Genomic DNA, 20,340 nt, shown 5'->3' with positions numbered 1-20,340 from the left:
ATTTGGAACTGATATGCATTTACAAAAAAAAAATTGAAAATCTTTCTGCCAATGTTTAGAATTTGGGATATAACAAACTCCAACACAAACTTTGTTTAAATGCCTTTTTCAAATGTTCAATCAAAACTAAAACTTTCATCATATACAGCTAAAAAAAATAAGAATAAATAAAATATAGCTTCCTGAGGTTTTAGCCCTTTTAAATTTATTGGCAATTATTAAATAAAATGCCTATATAGATAATCGACAAAATGCCAAATATCTGCCTCAGTAATCGACCAGGCTGATAATCTGACAACCCCTAATTTTTACAATTTTGAAGGAAAGATATATATCTTTTTATATCTACTTACGTGAATATTTCTGTTCTGGGCTTTCCTTGTATTGTATATATCTCAGGCAGCTTTTACATTATCTGCATAATGTATACAATACATGCGACTGATGAAGCTTTATTGGCACAAGCTTTAAGTGCAATGGTTACGATGTTGCATTAGTTGGAAATTCAATGTCCTTTATTTTGGTTGATTCAATTAAATCCAGAGTAGGGGTCTTTAATGTGTGTGCCAATGTGTGTGCGTGTTGCAGCTCTCAGAGCAGAGGGCTCGGCAGAAGCTCCTCTAATCGAGTTAGCTGTGATAACAGGAGTGGCAGCTGGCTTTCCAGGAATATACTCTCCTACTGAGCATGCACTCCCTGCAAGTGGATTTCACACATATGCACGCAGATAAGCGCACACATAGCAATGGAACCCGCCGTGACCTACCGTTCTGTTTTCTGGTGTTTTAAAAATGCATGTGCTGTGCTCTGAGTCTCTGGACAATAAATGCTAAATGCATGTACCCATAGTGAGACAAGCTTATTTACACATTCATCTGTAAATTCACACCGCAGCTTCTGTCTTTGTCTCTTTGAGTTACACGTGCACATGTGAGTGTCCCACAGGTGCTTACATGTCACTCTCTGTATATTTGTGTGTGTGTGTGTTGTTTATCTCCTGGCAGCTTTGTGAGATATTTAGGTAGGTCAGTAGGTGAATGACGCCTGCAGTGTCTGGCCACCTTGTTTGGTTAACTCTGCTTTAAAACCGTCTTAGCCACATAATGAGGCGTTGCCACTGTCCGAACTCAATGACCTATGCCAAAGTGTAAAGGTGCGTTCATTGGTTCTGAATATGTTTGAATGGGTGCTACATAATTTTAGAAACAGCTCTCAGATTTTTTTGTTTAAACAGGTGATTCCTGAGGTCAGATTTCTATGTCTAATGATTTTGGTATTTTTACAATCCAGAAAAAAAATTCTAAAAATTCTAAATGTCTACAGAAATTATTTAAGATCACACCAACTGAAGTTGCCCCACTAGATATAACTCACTCTTTTCCCCACGATGCCTTTTAAAAATGGTGGTTATGTGATCAGTCAGTCTTGCACAGGTAATCTACTAAACTATACTCTATCTGTGCCTGTACTGCTCTATATCACCCCCTACTGAGCCCTCCTTGGACATGCCGCATACACATAAATACACTGTATATACTGTATACTTCTTTAACTACAAGGTTGACTAAGAACTCTTTGGCGCATATATATGCACATGTTGTATGTTTGTCAAATACCACATGAATGCATGTGGCTAAGGTTAAACATAACATGTTAGTGCTATGTACACACCATCCGCAAATGTGGAAAATGTGAGTGTAGCTCACACGCTTGTGTGTCTGCTTTAAAATGATCATAAAGCATTTTATAATTTTGCATGAACGTATATATGTATTGCATGTGTTAAGTATTACTATTAAAGACTGTTGCTCAGTCAACACAGAAGCTCCACATGCAAGCCAAAACAAGTCAACTATGAAAAGCAACACAGCCTTGAGTGCAACTCCAGTGTTTCTCACCAGATACCTATAATCAGCTGCCATGACACACACTGATGGAAACATACTATATTATTTTTTCTGTGATGTGAAATGTTTAAATGTTACCTTGCATGTTTTGCATTTATAGGGACTATAAAATGTATATAGATGAAACTAGAAGTTGCATGAAGTTAGATTGTGAATGTTTGCTTCCCCTCTGGTCTGGTATGCCCTTGCATTGTAACTGTTCATTTGCCTGTGTAAAAAACTGATTTAAAACTGATCAACATATGAACTTGACCAATGTTTGATACTGCAAAATAAATTTACGAAAAATAGGACAACTTTTGGTCAACAACTCGCCTTTTGAGGGGGTTGCATTGTAGCAGTAACTTGAGTAATATGTGTAACACAAAGCTCCAGTGGCTTAAAAGTGGATTTTCGCTGTGTAAATTTGATCTAAAAACAGTGAGCTTGTAGTCCTAAAATCATCCCTACATTTTACTGTGCATTGACATTTTTCTCTGGTTTTATTACATCCTCAGCTTTGACTAGACAAAACAAATATCTCAGTATGAAATCTAATTGGAGTTGATGTAGGTGGAGCTTAAGTTTATATATCACTTTATTTCCTGTTGTTGCTGTCTTTATAAAGCTGATTCATAGTGTAGTATACATCATTGTAAAGTCAACTGGGAAATGTGGAGAAAATCAAATATCACAATATATTTTTTTACTAAATACCTCAATTTCATTGTTGCAACAACATTTTAGGTTTGATTATTGATGCTTTCACATAAAATTTAAACAACGAGATAATTTGATAAATAATCATCAGTACTGTGGATAATCAATAAGTGAAGCTAGAACAGTCTGGCAAGTATAGAAAATATCACTTACTGTAACGCCGTCCAATAAAAGACAGCACTTATGATACTGATATCCAAAATCTAAGGCAATATCTATTCTAATATCACAATATCAATATCATATCAATATATCGCCCTGGAACTAGTGATGAAAAGTGTCAGATATCATCTCTATAGTACAGCGCTGTTTCCAGTATATTACCGCAGAGATGGTTATGAAACAGGGACAAAAGGACATTGGTGACATTTAAGCAAGGCGAATGCACAGTCTTCACTGGATGTGCTAATCCACCAGTCAAGCAAGAGCGTGTAAAAATAAAAGGCCTCAAGCTCTAGTTTCACATCTGATCTATGGGATCACTCTCTTTTAGCTCTTGTCTCTCCTTCTCTGCAGCCTCCCTCTCCTCTCTCCCTTTGCTGGCCTCTCACACACAAAGGCAGGGGGAGACAGAGGTGGAGGAGGAGGGAAGGGCAGGAAGGCACAAAGGGCTGGGAGCTGTGGGCTTGCCCTGGGGAGAGGGAGGGCGAGGGGTGGATGGGGGTAACAGGGGGTCAAGGGGGCCACGGGGGTGTAGAAGGCTGGGGGGAGGTTGGGGAGAAACCTGAGAGTCAGAAAGCCAGAACAGGAGCTGGGGTAGAAAGAAGGGGAGCAATGGTGGGAAGGGAGGGTCCGAGGGTGAGACACACAACACAAGACAGCCTTTAGCTGCAGAGGGTTTTTTGTTGTTTCCACTTTGGGGGTTTGACAGTGGATTTGTTCAAGAAAGGGATTTAGTTTGGGAAATGCACATTCCCTATCTACCAAAGCCTGCGTAAGCGTTTAAGCCATATTTCTCCTTTTAGGAAGATAGTGTTCACATCTTGTGCCCTCCTTGCCACAGCTCAGGTCTTTACTCGGAGCAGCAACAACAACTGCACCTGCATTTTCTTCCCATAATGCAACATTTAGGCTGATGGTGGCGATACGCTTACAGTAAAAGAAAACTGCCAAATGTCTCAAGTCCAGACAGACAAATGTTGACAAGGCAAAACCCCAAGAAAAAGCAAGTGGAAACACTTGTTTGCCTACAAGACAATACAATTGACCAAGTGTTTTAAGCCAATAAAAGATGATCACTTTGTGCCTGATAATTTGTGTATTACTTAACCAGGTCAGCAAGAAAATGTAGCATTATTGAGCTATTTTTAGCTGCACAATGTATTTATCTTGTTTTCCTCTCTGCAATGTCTTTTGGAATACAAACTAGCAAAAAAAATTCCGACACCATGAATATGATTAAACAGTTTCTTCATAGTCTAAAAATAAACGAGAATATGTCCTAAAAACTATGGTATTTTTGGTCTGAATCTAGGTGAAAAACGCTAGTGCTGCAAAAGTTTACTTTTCTTGACTCGACTCACCAACCTGGTAGTTTTCCCCATTTCCTTTTCCACTGCGGATCATACCACCTCAGTATAGGCAGGACTCTTTGCCGACTGCCACAGCAGCACCGTGTGAAACTAACATGCCATCATCTTCAACTGGTTCTATCTTTTCATCGACAACCAAACAGAGGAATGTCTGCACTTCGTCAGTTGTGTGGAGTGGTGTATGGCACAGTTTTGCTGGCTATTATCTTTTAAAATCTAGGATAGGTGAATTAAAAAATTGCAGTCGCAACTGACGGTAACCTGGCTATTTAAAAATGGCAGGTTAGACTAGGAAGTCCTGCGATGGCTCCTTGCTGACCAATCAGTAGTCTGCGGTGTTTTAATTCCACCCTCTAGTGTCGACTCAAAAAACAGTGCCATGGACTAGCCACTAAGGCTGGGTATTGCCAATGTTTTCCTGAATTGATTCAATCTGCATTGACAAGGTCCCGATTCAGTGTCTGATTTTATTACATTCAATATTGATTTGATTAGTCGTATTTCAGCAGTTTTGCTTGAATGTGAAAGTGATTCTCAGGGACCTAATTCTGTGAATTATGCAAGGAATTATTTTAAAAAAGAATAAATACAAAACAGGTGTAGACTTTAATATTTTAAACTAAATGCTGTTTCTGGAGCAGCAAATATGATAATAAAAACAAAAATATCACTATATAAACTCAATATCTCACTGGAAAGTAATCTAAATCATCAACACTGAGTGAAGTTTAGAAAGAATGAACACAGCAGATTGAAATATTGCTTTTCTACATGCTGATGCTTGTTGCACAGGTATATTGTAAAAGTACTGGCTTTCTCCTTGCTAAGTGTTGACTGCACTTACAATAATGAGCAAAGCTGTCGTCAACTCAAATAATCACTCACTTCAACGTCTCAATCGCAGCCTGCCAACAATGCCAAGTCATATTTGTGTGTCTGTGTGTGTGTGTGTGTGTATGTGGAGGGGTAGGAAAAGAAGCTGAGGCATGATAATAAATAACACCATAATGTTAAAAGGTAAGCTAACAGTTACAGGTATGACAACCGTTAATGTTGGATCTTATTAACAGTACGATCTTCGATTATGGAAAAGGCATGTATTGAAAGATCGATCTCAGATTTTATGAATTGATATATATTCAAATGAAGATTGATTTGAATCGCATGAATTGATTATTTTAACCCTGCCCCTCTATCCACATCTTTAGTAATGGAAAACCAAAAAAGAGCAAGTCAAGGTGAGCAGAGCAGTGCTGTACAATGAAGTGGAATTGCAGCCTAACAAAAGCCTACTGAAGTCAACCAGGGACAAACACACAAAACAGTCAGGTGAGGTTCCACTGCACACTGCCCAATGGAATCAGATGACAAGTTGTTCGGCTTTATACATGGAGGCCCTTATAGCACTTCAGGCTTTGTGCAATACTTCTTCACTTGAGCAGAGATAAGGTTCAATCAATATAGAGCTGGGAGACATGGCTTTAAAATAATATCACAATATTTTTAGGCTATATCGCAACCAACTATATATATATATATATATATATATATATATATATATATATATATATATATATATATATATATATATATATATATATATATATTTTTTTTTTTGAAATCTCCTCTAAGCTACTGTAAACTAAAGTACAGAATTATTAAATAAGCTACAGTTACTACTGTTATAATAAAGTTGAATAAAATACTACTATAATGTTAAATAAAGTAAAGGATAAAGTTATAAATAAAGTACTCTTATAGCAAAGCTAAATAAAGTATTGCTACAATTAAATAAATCAAAGTGGAACTCATTGTGCTCTTATTTTGAAGGCTTGTCTGGGGCAGGAAGTGTTGATATTTTTGCTGTGGACTTGAGAATATGAAAACAAAATTCTGTTATTGTTGACAGAAAGTTAAACCGTGACTGCTTCATGAGGATTTAATACTGTGAGATGGAAACAAACTAACAGCTCTCCAGTTCATGAACTGCAAATATTTCTAAGTCATAATGGTGCTCCTCAGTCACAAAATGTGATCAAATAGTAGCGATCGGAGCTCTGCAGATAGAAAAACACATAGCCTCACCTGCTTATACTACCTCCACTACCACTTGTTAAGCTAGAATGTTACCGCAGCGCCGTTAAACCCGATGATTTATTCTCTATTAGCTGGAAAACCTGAAAATCCCAAAATGCAACTTAATAGTCACCGTCTGGAGCTCTGCAAAAGCTCTACTTTATGTGTGTGCGTCTGTAACAGGCACAGAGCCGTAGGAGAGAGGGGAAAAAAACAAAAAGGGCCAAAGCCAGTCTCATGCCGGTTGCTAAAAAAACAAGACAATTTATACTAAATGTTCCTGATAAAGTCATTTTATACATCACACGTGGAACAAGCCTCTTTACATCGGGTTTATTCGATCGCCCACCCCTTAATTAATATATGTATCAGAAAAGTCATTAAATACCTAACTGCAGAACACTGGCTGTTTGCAACAGTAAGATTTACTGTATGACTTTTGTTTTCCTCCTAATATCGCAAATCTCCCCGTTTATAGGTTTGATTGAGTTGTTTAGAAGAGATGGCTGTTGTATTACATGAAAAAAACAACACCTCTGGCACTATAAGGTCTTATACCAATGCACCCCTCCCACACACCCCCCACCCCTCCACTCGCTTAAATCACTAAAAACTCACACTAATCTTGCACCATCTAACCTCCCTAACTGCCAAAACCACTGTGGGGCCTCAGGACACAGGTGCACCCATCAACACTGAATCACTTCATAGTAATGGATGTCGGTGTATATACATAGTCGCACTATTAAAACACATAGCTCAGCACATACACCGGTAGATGTGCCAACACACACACACCTTACAAACACACAAATGCAAAGCATACCAACAGACTCCTGTCACAGTTGGGTAACACAGGCCAAACAACAAGCTCAGCAGAGGAGAGGAGGCATGTTGGGCATCTTCCTCTTTGCAAACTCTGTCACCCCTACACACACACGCACACACACACACACACACACACACACACACACACACACACACACACACACACACACACACACAAACGCACAGAGTTGACAAAGAAAGCTTACATGAGGACAAGCACGCACACACACAAACCCAATGCCCTCTCTTGCAGGAAAGTTATGTAACCAGATAGGCAGTGGAGCACTCTTCCTGCACACCTCTTTCTGTCACCACATCTTTCCATTCCTCTTACACTGAGGTCTATCTGTTCCTCCATCTCGGCCTTTTTGTTCTCTAATGGACTGCCAGTTTTCTTTACTCTGGAATCAGCATTTTCTGAATTATTTTTTTCTCTGCCAGCTGTTGTTAAAAGCCCTTTGATGGCATAAACGGGACTGTAAAAAGCTTTACTATGCAGAATGTGGTAACACGCCCTCACAGACCTCCAGGAGGTGGATGATGTCAGCTCCACCTCTCCTCCTTCCCTCCCTACGCCACTCCTTCCTCGATGACACTGCTGATGATGACAGAAGAGGAGGAGGATGACAGTGAAGAGGAGTCACTCCCCCTCCCTCTCTTTCCTGTCCTCGTCCTCACCCACTGCTTCCTGCTTTCCTCCCCCAGGGCATCCTGAGTCAGCTCTCACCACCTCTCTTCCTGAATCTCTCTCTATATCCTCCTTCAAATCTGTTCGCATTTGAACCAAAAGCAAGATTTTTTCATCTCATGCCCTTCCTTCTCAGGGTCTAAGACGATTTCACACTTCAGCAGAAATTTGGTTTTATTTAACATCGGGCAGCAGCGGCAGGTAGAGGGAGACTGAGACAACAAAGTCAAGAAAAGAAGGGAATTGCTCAAATTAGATTAGATTATTAATTTTTCTTATTATTGTCAATGGTCTGAGAGTATAAATCCTTTTTTATGCTGCCTCCACAGGGTGTGTGGCACATGTGGATGGCACATGGATTGGAGCATTTGGAAGAAAGAAAAGAAGGAGGAGGAGGAGGAGGAGGAGGAGGATGGAGACAAAGCAGATGAGAAAAACAGATGCCAAATCCTGCCATGTCCTGTCCCACGTCCTGCACTGAACACGCCCAAACTGTCACCTGCTCGTATGAAAGAGGGTGTAACGCAAACTGGACAGTGGCTGAAATCTAATGTTAGATGTCATATCGCCATTTCTAGGGCCAGTTTAAGAGCGACTCATACTTCAAAGCTTAATTAAGCCAAATGTTCTCTGTTAACTTCAGTTCAGTTGTAATGTTACATCAAATCTGTAGCAACATTTTTTTATTTTGAAAATCAGTTAATGCCTTCAATGTTGTCCCCATTTTTAAAACTAAATTTGTGGGTTACTCGCTGAATCAACATCTGCAGGACAGTAATTTACTGTAGTCTATGGACACCCGTTGCTCTGCAAAGCAAAATTTTGCAGCCGAACATATGTCACTCATCTACCACGTCTGAAACTAGATCCCCATCCAAATAAAGCATCTGACAAAACTGGTCCCAGGTGCAGCATATGGAATTATTTTGCTTACAACAAGCCAACATCAAAACCCTGGTGTAAAGGGTGCTGCCAAGTTCTGCAAGTCAACTATGGTGACATCATCATGCCTTTGGATTTATAGTTGGTATTAAAGTTGATTTTCTGGAATCGTTACAACACTCGAGGGAATGCCACACAAAAAGGCTGTTAATGTAGCTAAAGGCACATAATGAGCAGCATATCTCACACATATATCCACCAGGGTACAGTACTGGCCTTGTGGCACACGGTGAGCATTTACCTCTGGACCCCAGTCACCATGTCTAAATGGTGAGAGTGCACACACCTGCGTGTCTTGAAGACAGATGAAAGCTGATTTATGGCACTGTAATGCTGAGGGATGCCAGCTCTTGGAGTCATAGTTTAACCAGAAAATGAATGATAACACTCTCACAAACACATTTAAACAGCCATTCAACATGACTGTCAGTGGAACAGATGACTTATCATTCATATCCACTAAACAACTGATCACAACCTGTTTGTGTGAGACACAGAGACCAAGGGGCCGATGGTGGGTAAGACACTAAAGTTTCAAAATCACACTCAATTTTAGGACCACATAGAGACATATAATCTATAGATTGAATATAAACATGGATTTGACATGCTATGATTAAACTGTACCTGCATTTTAAATAGATTTGGGTATCGTTCGGGTTTTATTTGATACTGGTGCTGAAACAATACCAGTGGCTAAATGACACCTGAACTGGTACTTTAAAAGAAAACGACATTCAGCAACACTTAAGAGAGGCTTCTTTTTTAAATTGCAAATTTGTATTTGAACAAGATATTACATTTAGCAGTTTAAAGTATACTTAAATATCTAAATAGAAAACATATGCTCACTCTCTCTCCCTCTCACAAAAACCACACACTCGCTAACGTTACGCACACAATCTGGTACTGCAATGAGGCACTGAAATCTGTGTTGTAATTCCGTCTGGTAGGTACCGGTCGTATAGAAACCAGTGCTATATAGGCACTGAGTTTCAAGCTATAAATAGCAGAAAATGTAGAGATTAGTAATATAGTTGAAGACTATAATCTAATAATAAGTATTATTTTCTGAAAAATACTGCTTTAATTTCTGCAGCCCATCTTATTCTTTCAATCCTTCCTCCTTTCTGCTCAGTAACATCCTCTCCCACAGAAAAGCTTTCAGACAGAAGGTGCTTTATGTGTGTGTGTGTGTGTGTGTGTGTGTGTGTGTGCGTGCGCAGCGTGTGTGCATCCGTCTACAAGTATAATGGCGGGTGTCTACTTGGTCTTGAGCAGGATTGTGTGTATATGTGCATTTATGCGTGTAATGGGATCTGATTCATGGGCAGTTGTAAATGTATGCAATAAAGCTGAGCAGGCTAAGAGATGGAAAACCCCAGGTGTGTGAGGTTTGGCAGGGTCCTGGGAGACGTCAGCGTTAGAGCGTGTGTGTGTCTTTGTCCTTGAGAGGGAGATCAAAACGGTGAATGAGAGGTGCAGGGGTGTTTGAGATGTGTGTCAGGGAGTGTTATAGGTCCTTGTGCGTGAAAATGAAAGAGGGCTGGTGTTAGTATAGGTGTGTATATGCCTCAGTAAAGGTGTTGAATGTGTAAAGCTCAGCTGAAGTGCATCTGTGTGTGTGTGTGTGTGTGTGTGTGTGTGTGTGTGTGTGTGTGTGTGTGAGCGCTTGGCTCTGGCTTGAGTCCCAGTCAGTTTAAGAGTTGTTGTGGACATGGCAACTCCTTTACCAAAAAAGACAGAAACTCAAATCTAGAAAAAAGTCAGGTACATTTGTAAACATTTCAAACTTCAATAGTCACTAAGTCAAGCGTTTAATCCAACGCTGCAGAGTCTTTGTAGAAGACCGTTATATTAAAACAACAGGTTGCACAAAAGCAAAACGGCAGCTGGATACCCATCGCATCCCAAATAGAAAAAATATAACAAATCAAACTGGTTTATGTCATACAATGTTTAGGTAGGTAAGCAGCAGGCCAGCACAAATAGAAAAACAAACGAAAGCTTTCACTATTGCTGTCAGTAGTCATAGCAAACTGCTTCTTTCAGGCCTCAAAACAAATCATCAGTCTCAGTGCCTCTGGTTCAAACCAGATGTAGTCTCAATAAGATACACCAAAAACACCTTAGGCTACAAAACTAACCGTGTTCAGACAGAATGGGTCAAAACGGTAAACTAATACTGTGCAAAATTATTGGTATTTCCTTTCTAACAGTTGCAACTGAAGCGGATTTGCACCCTTTTAGGATAAAAGGAGACAAAATCCCCCAAATATTTTCTTTGCTGAAACAGCAAGGGGACCTGAGATGGAAAACATAGAGAAAAGAAGCTTCTACAGTGAGCAGGGATTCATATTTCTTTCAGTTAAATGACTCTTAACGGTACAGGGGCTGCACATCAACATGTTTTGCCCATTTTCTGGATATTTCAATACATTTTAGCACCTCAAACATGTCATTGCCCTGAGAAGAAGCTCAAACATATCAGCCAAAACAGGAATGACAGACATCGCAACATGACTAAACAAGGAAGGCATGCACATTCTGTGTGTCACTGCAGGCAGGTCAAAGTAAAAGGTCAAAGGTCTTACCTGGGCAGGTGGGTGCTTGCAGCAAAATGTAGATCCCCCCTGCAGAAAAACACAGCATGTAAACAATGGGCCTCATGCAGCAACCTTCTCTTAAATGTCTCTTAAATTGTCTCTTAATTTTCTGACATTTTAGAACATCCAAATTTGCTCTAACATGTGTGCTTAGGGATGAATTCCACTTGATCATAATCACCTGTTAGCACAGGTAATAACCCCTAAGGGCAGGTTTTGTGCCACGTGCAAAGACTCTGGCACATACCCAAGACTAAGAGATGCCACTAAACAAAGGTTGAAAGAAGAAAAACTTCAGCAGTAGTAAAACTGACATTTTTTTTAAAAGTGTCAGTACTGGTGTTACAAGAAAATCAAAAACCCAGCTATGACAAAACATTTGCGTGACAGCAGCAGTTGTGAAGTATTCAGAACCTATACTTAGCCTGAGTAAAAGTACTGATGCCACATGGTTAAATACTAGTAAAAGCCCTGCATTAAAAATGTTACTTTAGTAAAAGTATTCAAGTACAATTGGGATTGTGTTCAAGTATTAAAAATAAAAGTACTAAGTATTTAGTTAATAATTCAATTAATCTCATCAAAATAGTAAAAATTAATAAAAGCAAAAGCAGTTAGGCCTATGAAATGTTTTTGCATGAAAAATTAATGAAAAAATGTTGCCAATTAATGAAATTCTAATCTAAAACAATAATGTGTGAAGAAACTGGTAAGCTATCAAATTGTAATAGAGTAAAAATACAACATTTCCCTCTGATGTGATGTGGAGAAGAAATGGAAAGTGACATGAGATTTAAAAAACTCTAATAAAGTAAAGGTACCTCAAATATGTACTTAAGTACAGTACTTGACAAAATGTACTTCAGCAGAGGAAGACACTGAAACTAAAATGACAGTAATTTAGATAAATGGACCAGGTATAGAGGTCTTTCTTTAGCCCTAAAATTTAATAATCAAATCCTTATAATTACTCTTAAGCATAACCAAAGTTTGATGTTACCATATTCATGCATTTTGAAATGTTCCCCAAATAGAAAACTTGTTTTTCCATGTACTTGTGAACAATTTGTGAACTAAGAATATTAGATGGTTTTCTCTCATCTTGGTCAGTGCTCTTGACCACTCATAAAATGTTCTCTTACCTAAGAGAAGAGCAAAAATACGAAAATACTGGTGAATCCTGAAAATCAGTGGGTACTAATATAATAAGGACAAATCGTGGATACGTACAAAAGTAAGAACAATTTGTCTATATATAATTTCTTAAATGATATGGATCAGTCCAGTAAGTCAGCTGTTATTTAATATCAGTTAGAAGTCAGTTATGGGAAGATTGTGTTAGTAAGCTGCATTGTTGACTCTGTGACAGAATAAATTGCAATATTAAACACATCAATTGTATTTCTGAGTGAAATGCTTTGTATTTAACACTAAGTCTTCTTTAATTTAGTGGGAAGTGTATATGATGTAGGTATTTCTTATGGGAAAATCTACATAAAATCTTCAAAAAATTTCATCCTACCATCACTGTGGAATGGCATCAGTGTGTTCCATTCCTCTATTGGGCGCTCCATCTTGACAGGCTGTACTGGCAGTTTAACGTTTGCCAATTCTTGCCAACAGTAGGGTCGACATCTCATTTATGACTTCAGTCAGGTGCTGGTGGTTCCTCAAACGTAGCACAACAATGCTTGGCCATGATCCTCATTCTTCTGTGGTGACAAAGATATGTGTTAATGTTTTCAGTGAGGGATAAAATAAATAAGACGCAGTAATCAAGTAGCGGATAAACATCTGACAACACTCACTAAAATGGAAAAGTATCAGAGTACATTTGTAATCGTCATGGGCATTGATCTACGAAAACTTGGAACTCAACTGCACTGGATTTGTTGGTTTTATCTACAGGTCAAATCTAGAGACATGAACGAAAACACATATTCAGATACCAGAGTCTTCTTTCCAACCAGGCATTTGAGAAAACAGCAGCTGTTCACAGAGGTCACACACGGATCAGAGTTGGACTGCGATTATGTCGCCATCTAGGGGACAATTCACACTCTTGCACTTCAACAATTTCCAAAGTTGATATACAGTACACACTACTGTATACGTGCAGGATTGTAACGGCAATCGGAGAAGTAATGGATACACTGCTTCAGTGCGGGCATGAAATTACTTCTATCATGAAGCACTTAGATGCTGATATTTTGTGTTAAAGTCTGAATACCTTGTTATTTTTTTCCCTAAAATAAATGTCTGTCATACAAGAGAAAATATAGCCTACATAATGAATGGTAGGCAAGAAAAATATGCTATTTGAAGCTATTTATCAACTGACATATGTATAGGAAAAAGGGGGCAGTAACTTGGCATATATCTGGGAAAATACTAACTGTACTGTACATCTTTATATAACTTCATGAAAATACACAAGAAATCAGAAAATGGCTCACATGATACCATCAAACCAGTCAGGTTGTCTATGTGTGTATGTACTGTCCAGTTAACAGGTGTGTCGCTTGGGTGACTAGGCAACACTGTGGGCTATTTTTAAGTGACCGACAGTGATTTGTTATTTACCAGACAGAAGAAGAGGCGCTGTAAGGGAGGTACTATCGGTCAAACTATAGCATAGTGTAGTGTATGAACACATATTGCTGCCACGTCTGACAAAAAAGACAAAAAAAACCAAACAAAATTAATATCTAGATATTTAGATCGTCGATATTAGTATTAGATAGATATTTTTACGTATAACAACGGAAGTTAATTTTTCTGAGGTTTCTTGTTAAAACAAAAAATATCTTGTTAGAACAAATAGTTTTTTATTATAACACGAAAAGTTTGAAAATATCTTGTTATAACAAAAAAATTAATAATAAAAGTGAATAATGGAACGCAAATACCATGTTGCGATGTTTCGTAGTATTAGCTATATTTCATAGCGGCATTACAGTTAAGCATTTGGTCAAGTGAACAGTCACAATTACTGTGGGGGACTGTCGGTTTTGCAACTACGAAACATTGTTGCAGTTTCGGTTAGGTCGCATTAAAAATGTATTATTGCGTATTGGAGGTATTAATGCATTTTATTGCAGCCCCAGATGTTTTGTCGAAAACTGTTTACCGCACCCTGAACCTGGACCAAACACTAAACCCTAAACTTACCACCGAGGGGGGTACGAGAGGGAAACACTGCACAGTGTGGTAATACATTTCCATACAACACCTGTAAGCCAAGTTTAGTCCTACCTGCAACACAAACCTGGTACTCTTTTTCAACATAACCGTAAAATACAACTAGCAACACCAGGAAAAACGTGTGCGTCAGATATTCAAATAAGCTAAAATGTGATTTCAACCGTTAAGCTAGCATATTCAAGACGCACTAACCTGGGCACAGGCACTGCTGTGTACACTAAAACGTTTGTAGTCCCATTAGCGTCGAAAATGTTTCATTTCGTGCAAAAAGTCACGCAGAACTAAAGCTAAGTGACGGTAATTACCGAAAAATGTAATTATTTTTGTTTTGTTTTGACTCCTCGGAGCTGCGCCGCCACTGTACGCAAATGGCCAAACATTTTTTGAAATTGGACACGCCCCCTCCTCGAGTCGCACTGCATTGTGGGACATCAAACACTCGCAAAAATTAAGAGGACATTTAAAATTCTGACATTCAAAATAGTCAGTTTTGAAATGTGGGAACAGTATATATCCTACCCAAAATACTATTTATTAGTAATTTTAATCGTGTGGTAAAACATGATTTAAATTGTTAAGTTTTAGGCGCGTAAAATGTAATAATGGTATGTTCCGGTGGGAACATACCATTACGGTGGCTCGGTGTCTGTAGAAGGTGCTTCATGTCTGAAAGCGGCGTCTCTAACGCGGCAGCAGCGGGTTCGATTCCAGATCATGGCACCTTGTACAATATTTGCTTGCTGCATCTTGTGTCTTGTTTAGTAAAGTCAACTATGCCAAAACAAGATCCCAGAAATCGGCTTTAATACTTAAACATTGTGCTATGAGTTTAAAGTCACAATTCAAGGGACCGTTCTAAATTTATCAGACAAAGGTGATGGCTGGTGAATAACTTGTTTTGAACCTCCAAAAACTTTAAAATATTTTTCCTTAAGCCTGCCTGAGTGACTTGGACAATGCATAACCCTCCCTCCACCAAAAATGAGTTATTAGAGTTTCAAACCTTACCTTTTTATGTTTGAAAGTTAAAAGATGAAGACAAAATCTGGAGTTAAAAGGCCTTAGTTTTCCATTCTTGTCCTGCATGCTTGTTAGTTTGTGCAAACATTTTTTGGTTTTGCCAAATTTTATACAAGACGTAAAATAAAGTTATTGAAATGTCACTATTTTAAGATCACATTCAGTTATGCTTTTTTTCTTTTAATAATGAAAGCATTCCTTGTAAATGATGTCTCCAAGGACTGTTGAAAATTTGAAAATCTAACTAGTATAGGCCAACCAATTTTTATATTTCTAGGATGAATGGTATAATTTTGGCCTGGTGTAACCTTCCACACCTGCATGTTTTCTTAACAAAAAAAAAAAAAAATTCAACCATTTAAATTTGTATGCCCCTCCCCTAAGGCAGAATACAAAACATAAGTTCCCTCCCAGTACTTATAAAATATTTGATATGCCGCCCACTTTTTGCACAACCTCTCCCCCTCATAAACAACAAACAAATTACAAATGTCTTGAAATCCTTGACACAACTTAAATCCTAAAAATGCCCTAAAATCTGAGAAAATTCCTAACATCCGTTCCATAAAATCTTAAAAACATCCTAGAATCCCAGAAATGTCCGAAAATCCCAGAAACAACCTAAAATCTTACAAATGTCCCCAAATCCTAGAAATCTCCGAAAATCTGAGAAATGCCCCAAAATCCGAGAGGGCCCTTAAATTCAAGAAACATCCTAAAATCCAAGAAATGTCCCTAAATTCTAGAGATATCTTCAAGTTCTAGAAATGCCTTAAAATCCGAGAAACGTCCTAAAATCCTAGGAATATGTATGGGGCTGCTTTGACTGGCCCCTGGCCACCTTTCAAAAGTGGCCCCCAAGCAAAGCAAGTTGAGTATCCCTGCTGCCATCGGACCAATTCACTGTCCTGGGGCGCCACCCAGTGGCAAAACGCCCGAAGTGCTACAAGAACAGCCTGGAGAGGGGTGGAAACAGGGAAAAAAATCCAAGGGAAGAAAATTCAAACGCTCTTCCTGGAAATAGTAGAGAACCCGCCACAACTTCACCACATGACATTTCAGAAAGAAAATGCGACACTCCTTCCTCCAACACCAGCGAGTCCGCATTTCATTCAATAATATCCCGCTATTCACCCCCCAAACCAGCAAAATACCACCGCCACGCGTTGTTAACACACCCACGGACACGATCCGTCGCCTTTTTGTGCATTTAGTAACGTGTAACCGAGATCAACACAAAGCGATTGCGACATCAACTCCAGACCTACATTCCCGTAAACTATCCCTTCCTTACCGTAAAAACGTGACATCACCAACATCGGTTTCGATGTGAGTTTGGGGAAAACAGACAAAACAGCGGTCAGGAATACGGCAATATGAAACTGCTGCAGTATGGAAACTTATCGCCCTTATTTGTGTAAAGTTACAGTAGTGTACCCATTACACTGTAATAACAATTATGTAATAGGCAAGCATATATATGCATAGTGTTTCTGTTCTGCGAAATCTTGTTAGTAGACTTTCATTTGTCTCCTACATTGATACGCATTTTCTTGCTGTAATGTTGATTTAGCACTGGATAAAGATACAGTAGTTCAGGTTGTTTTCAATGGAGTCTCACTGGTTCCCCAATTACATCTCGGTAAAACAGCCTGCACAGCCTCACGTGTCAGTATGCATGTCTGATAGTCATATGCTTACCTTCTATGTGCAATCCAAAATCTGCTGGGGAGGTACCGTGCTCACTCTCGCTCTTAAAACAGTCTCACAGAGGAAAATCTGCAAAGCACTCCATCTCCTTTCTCCCAGCCACGGATGACGCAGCCCCCTAAAAGCCCTCTCCCAAAAAAACATGAAACCCCATTCAACATCCATAACGCGTTTAAGGTGCAAACGTCGACACGGGGAGCAGCACTGTACACGCAGATAGATCACAGCCCAGCCTGAGAAAATGTTGATATGTTCGCCCATGGGCAAGGCATGACGGGGAGACTCATCACTGATCTTGCATCTCTGCACAGTCATATCGCCTTTCTAAAATGATTGCACGGATCATTTCCTCCTCTGAAGACCATCTGGTTATACAAAAAAAAAAAAAAAAAGCCAGCTCCTGTAACCTCCGAGGCAGCGGGGGTTGCAAATGGACACCGATCCCCAAATCATCCAAAAAAACACAACTGATATCCTTCTCCTACAGAGGACCCGCGATCAGAGCAGGCAGTCCTTAAAGAAATTGCGCAGTTTTTATTCCATTGAAACGGAGACTCTTTCCCCTCTGTCCCCGCTGAAAGGCTTCCTCCTCCTCCCTCCTCTCCTTCTCTCTCTCCTTCTCTTCCCTCATGCAGGTTTATTTTCGGTGGAAGAGTCTTGGACATTAACTGCCCCGCCTCCATAGTCACTGGCAAACACACTGTACAACTTGCCCAAATTCCATTATTAACTACTATTCAGTAGAGAACAACTGGACCCCAGGTTTTGCCCTTGTGGGTTTGTTTCAAGAGTCAAGCTCTCAGCCGGAGGTGGTCACTGAAGGAGCCACTTGAGGAATCAAAAGTTGTGGCTCTGGAGATGTCTGGTAATCTTGTCAGACTCCTGTCATTTCTCAAGAAAACTAGGGCAAGAGCATGTTGGGAAGTCGAATTAAAACACAAGGCAAAGCCATCAAGCCAGTAGCTCCCACACAGAGGTTCAGCTGGCTCCCTGGGGTGCTTGTAAAGAGGTCTCAGACAAACTGCAGATTGATTTCATTTCACTGAATTCAACAGCTACAATCTGATTGGACATTTTCTTCATGTTTTATCTCAAATGTGACAAAAGTCATTTACAAGCAGGGGTCTACAGATCTGTAGAGAATTGTTTTCATAGGTCCAGTGGTGTAATGTAACAAAGTAATGATACTTTTTTGCAGTGCTTAAATATTTTTTGGGGACTATCTGTACTTTAGTTGTTCAGATTTCTGTGAACTTACACTTTTACTCCACCAAAATACCATTTACACTAAGTATTTAGTTAAGACAAAATAGGGAATGATGGGAGCAGCGGTGGATGAAGTACTTGAAAGTCATACTTGAGTATGAAAGTTCACAGAAATATACAAACCCAAGTAAAGTACAGATACTCCCAAAAATACTTACGCACTGCAACTAAGTATGATTACTTTGTTACATTCCACCACTGGAAGGGCGGAGGGGATGAAAAGACAATTTAAGGTGTGGGAGGGAAGGAAAAACTGGATTTTGTTCTTTAAATCCTTTAGGTTAAAAAAAAAAGACTATGTTTTTTTTCAAGAGTAATGTACACTCCATTTTAAGGTAGTGTATGTTAGGAAATAAAACGTAATAATTTCCAAACTTCTGACCACCTGCTTTTTGCTAACAGAATTGACTTGCACCTTTACTTTCAATAATTAATAACATTTAATACAGTAAAATTACTTTTGATACCTAAGTACAGCAAATAAGAAATACTTTAAGACTTTCACTCAAGTAATATTCTAATAGGAAACTTTAACTTCTACCAGTCATTTTTTGGTAAGAAATTTGTACTTTTACTTTAGCATGGCTTTCTGGTACTTCATCCACCACTGCATAGGCCCTTATTACATATAAAAAAGTTTGGATTACCTCATCGCAGATATTCAATAAATGTCAACACTTCTCCAAAACGTAGGGACTTCAGAGGCTGCTCTTTTACAGTTTCTGAGTGGATAAGCAGATGGAAGAAGTCGGCTTCCAATGCCCTCAAGAAATGAATATTTCTGATAACTGGGACCATTTGAAAACCTTAGCTCTACAATAAAACAACCGATCTTGAACACAGAAATATTTGCTTGAGCTAAATTATAAACGATGCAAATGTGCACTTGACAATTTGCAATATTTTAAAGCATAGAAGCCACAACGCTTTGCACACTGTACTGCAGTCCTGGAATACACAAAGTAATTCACATATTATCAGGAAGGTTACCAGTGCATAACAAATGCATCTAAAATGTTTCCACACCACATTTACATTCTACTTCATTTCAGCTGCTTCATTAATCCATATGAATGACCTCCCACGTCTGATATTTTTGTTACAAGCAGGCCTGAGAATAAGCCAATTTGAATTTGAATTCAGCATGTTGCTACGAGTGCCCCCCTCCATCTCCCACCCAGCCAGAGACCACCAGTGTACATACACACACTCACACACACACACACACACACACACACACACACATACAGACTTGGGTTTGATAAAGAGGCTCTTAAACCCTGAGGAAGTTCGTGTTCGGTCTTTCAGGGGGACAATCCTTACGTCTGAATACAACCTTGAACTCCAGCCCCCCTCTCTCTGGTTCCCCTCTCTCATTACTGGACCATTCTTCCTCCCGGCTCACTTTCTCCAGGGTCCTTCTCTTGTTTTTCTCTCCCTCCCTTTCAGGAGTTTGGGCTGAGTCCTTTTCCAGTGGCGAAGTCCGAGGCCTTCTCTCTCACAACGCCGAGCGACTCCAAACGTCTTGTGTGCAAAGCTTCATTAGAATTCATTTGTTTGAATAGGTTCATTTCTCCTACGGTCACTCCCTCCCTCTGTCCTCTTTCTCAGCTTGTGGGGAAATGCATATTAGCATAAAAATATCCTTTACCTCACCTTGATTATCTGCATTGTTTGCATGTGTGTGTGTTGTTAGTGTGTGAAAATTTGTGTGAGTGTGCCAAACGAGGGATGAATCTAATTTCCACAAAATGAAAATATTATTCTTGATTGATGGATGTTAACAGACTTTTGCTCAAATAAAGATTGGAACAAATTTGCATTTCCAGGACTGTCTGATCAACAAGTGTGCGAAGCCAGAA

At 39.2% G+C, this 20,340-nt stretch overlaps 1 protein-coding gene across 2 annotated transcripts in view; it reads right to left on the bottom strand.

The window, feature by feature from the left end:
* Positions 1-17,798, bottom strand: part of kdm6ba (lysine (K)-specific demethylase 6B, a) — a 117,233-nt gene extending 99,435 nt beyond the window's left edge. For both annotated transcript variants that reach the window (XM_042511865.2, XM_088073186.1), the window contains exons 1-3: positions 17,204-17,798; positions 12,801-12,990; positions 11,267-11,305 (exon numbers count right to left, since the gene is read on the bottom strand). The gene's annotated coding sequence lies outside the window, so the exon portion shown is untranslated. The remainder of the gene's footprint in view (positions 1-11,266; positions 11,306-12,800; positions 12,991-17,203) is intronic.
* Between the last annotated feature and the right edge of the window lie 2,542 nt (positions 17,799-20,340).

The sequence above is a fragment of the Plectropomus leopardus genome, chromosome 23 (assembly GCF_026936395.1).
Source record: "Plectropomus leopardus strain MGB_pleo_1.0 chromosome 23, ASM2693639v1, whole genome shotgun sequence".
In the NCBI taxonomy this organism is placed as follows: Eukaryota; Metazoa; Chordata; class Actinopteri; order Perciformes; family Serranidae; genus Plectropomus; species Plectropomus leopardus.
The sequence above is the reverse complement of the archived record's forward strand: the minus strand, read 5'-3'. Positions and strand labels throughout refer to the sequence as shown.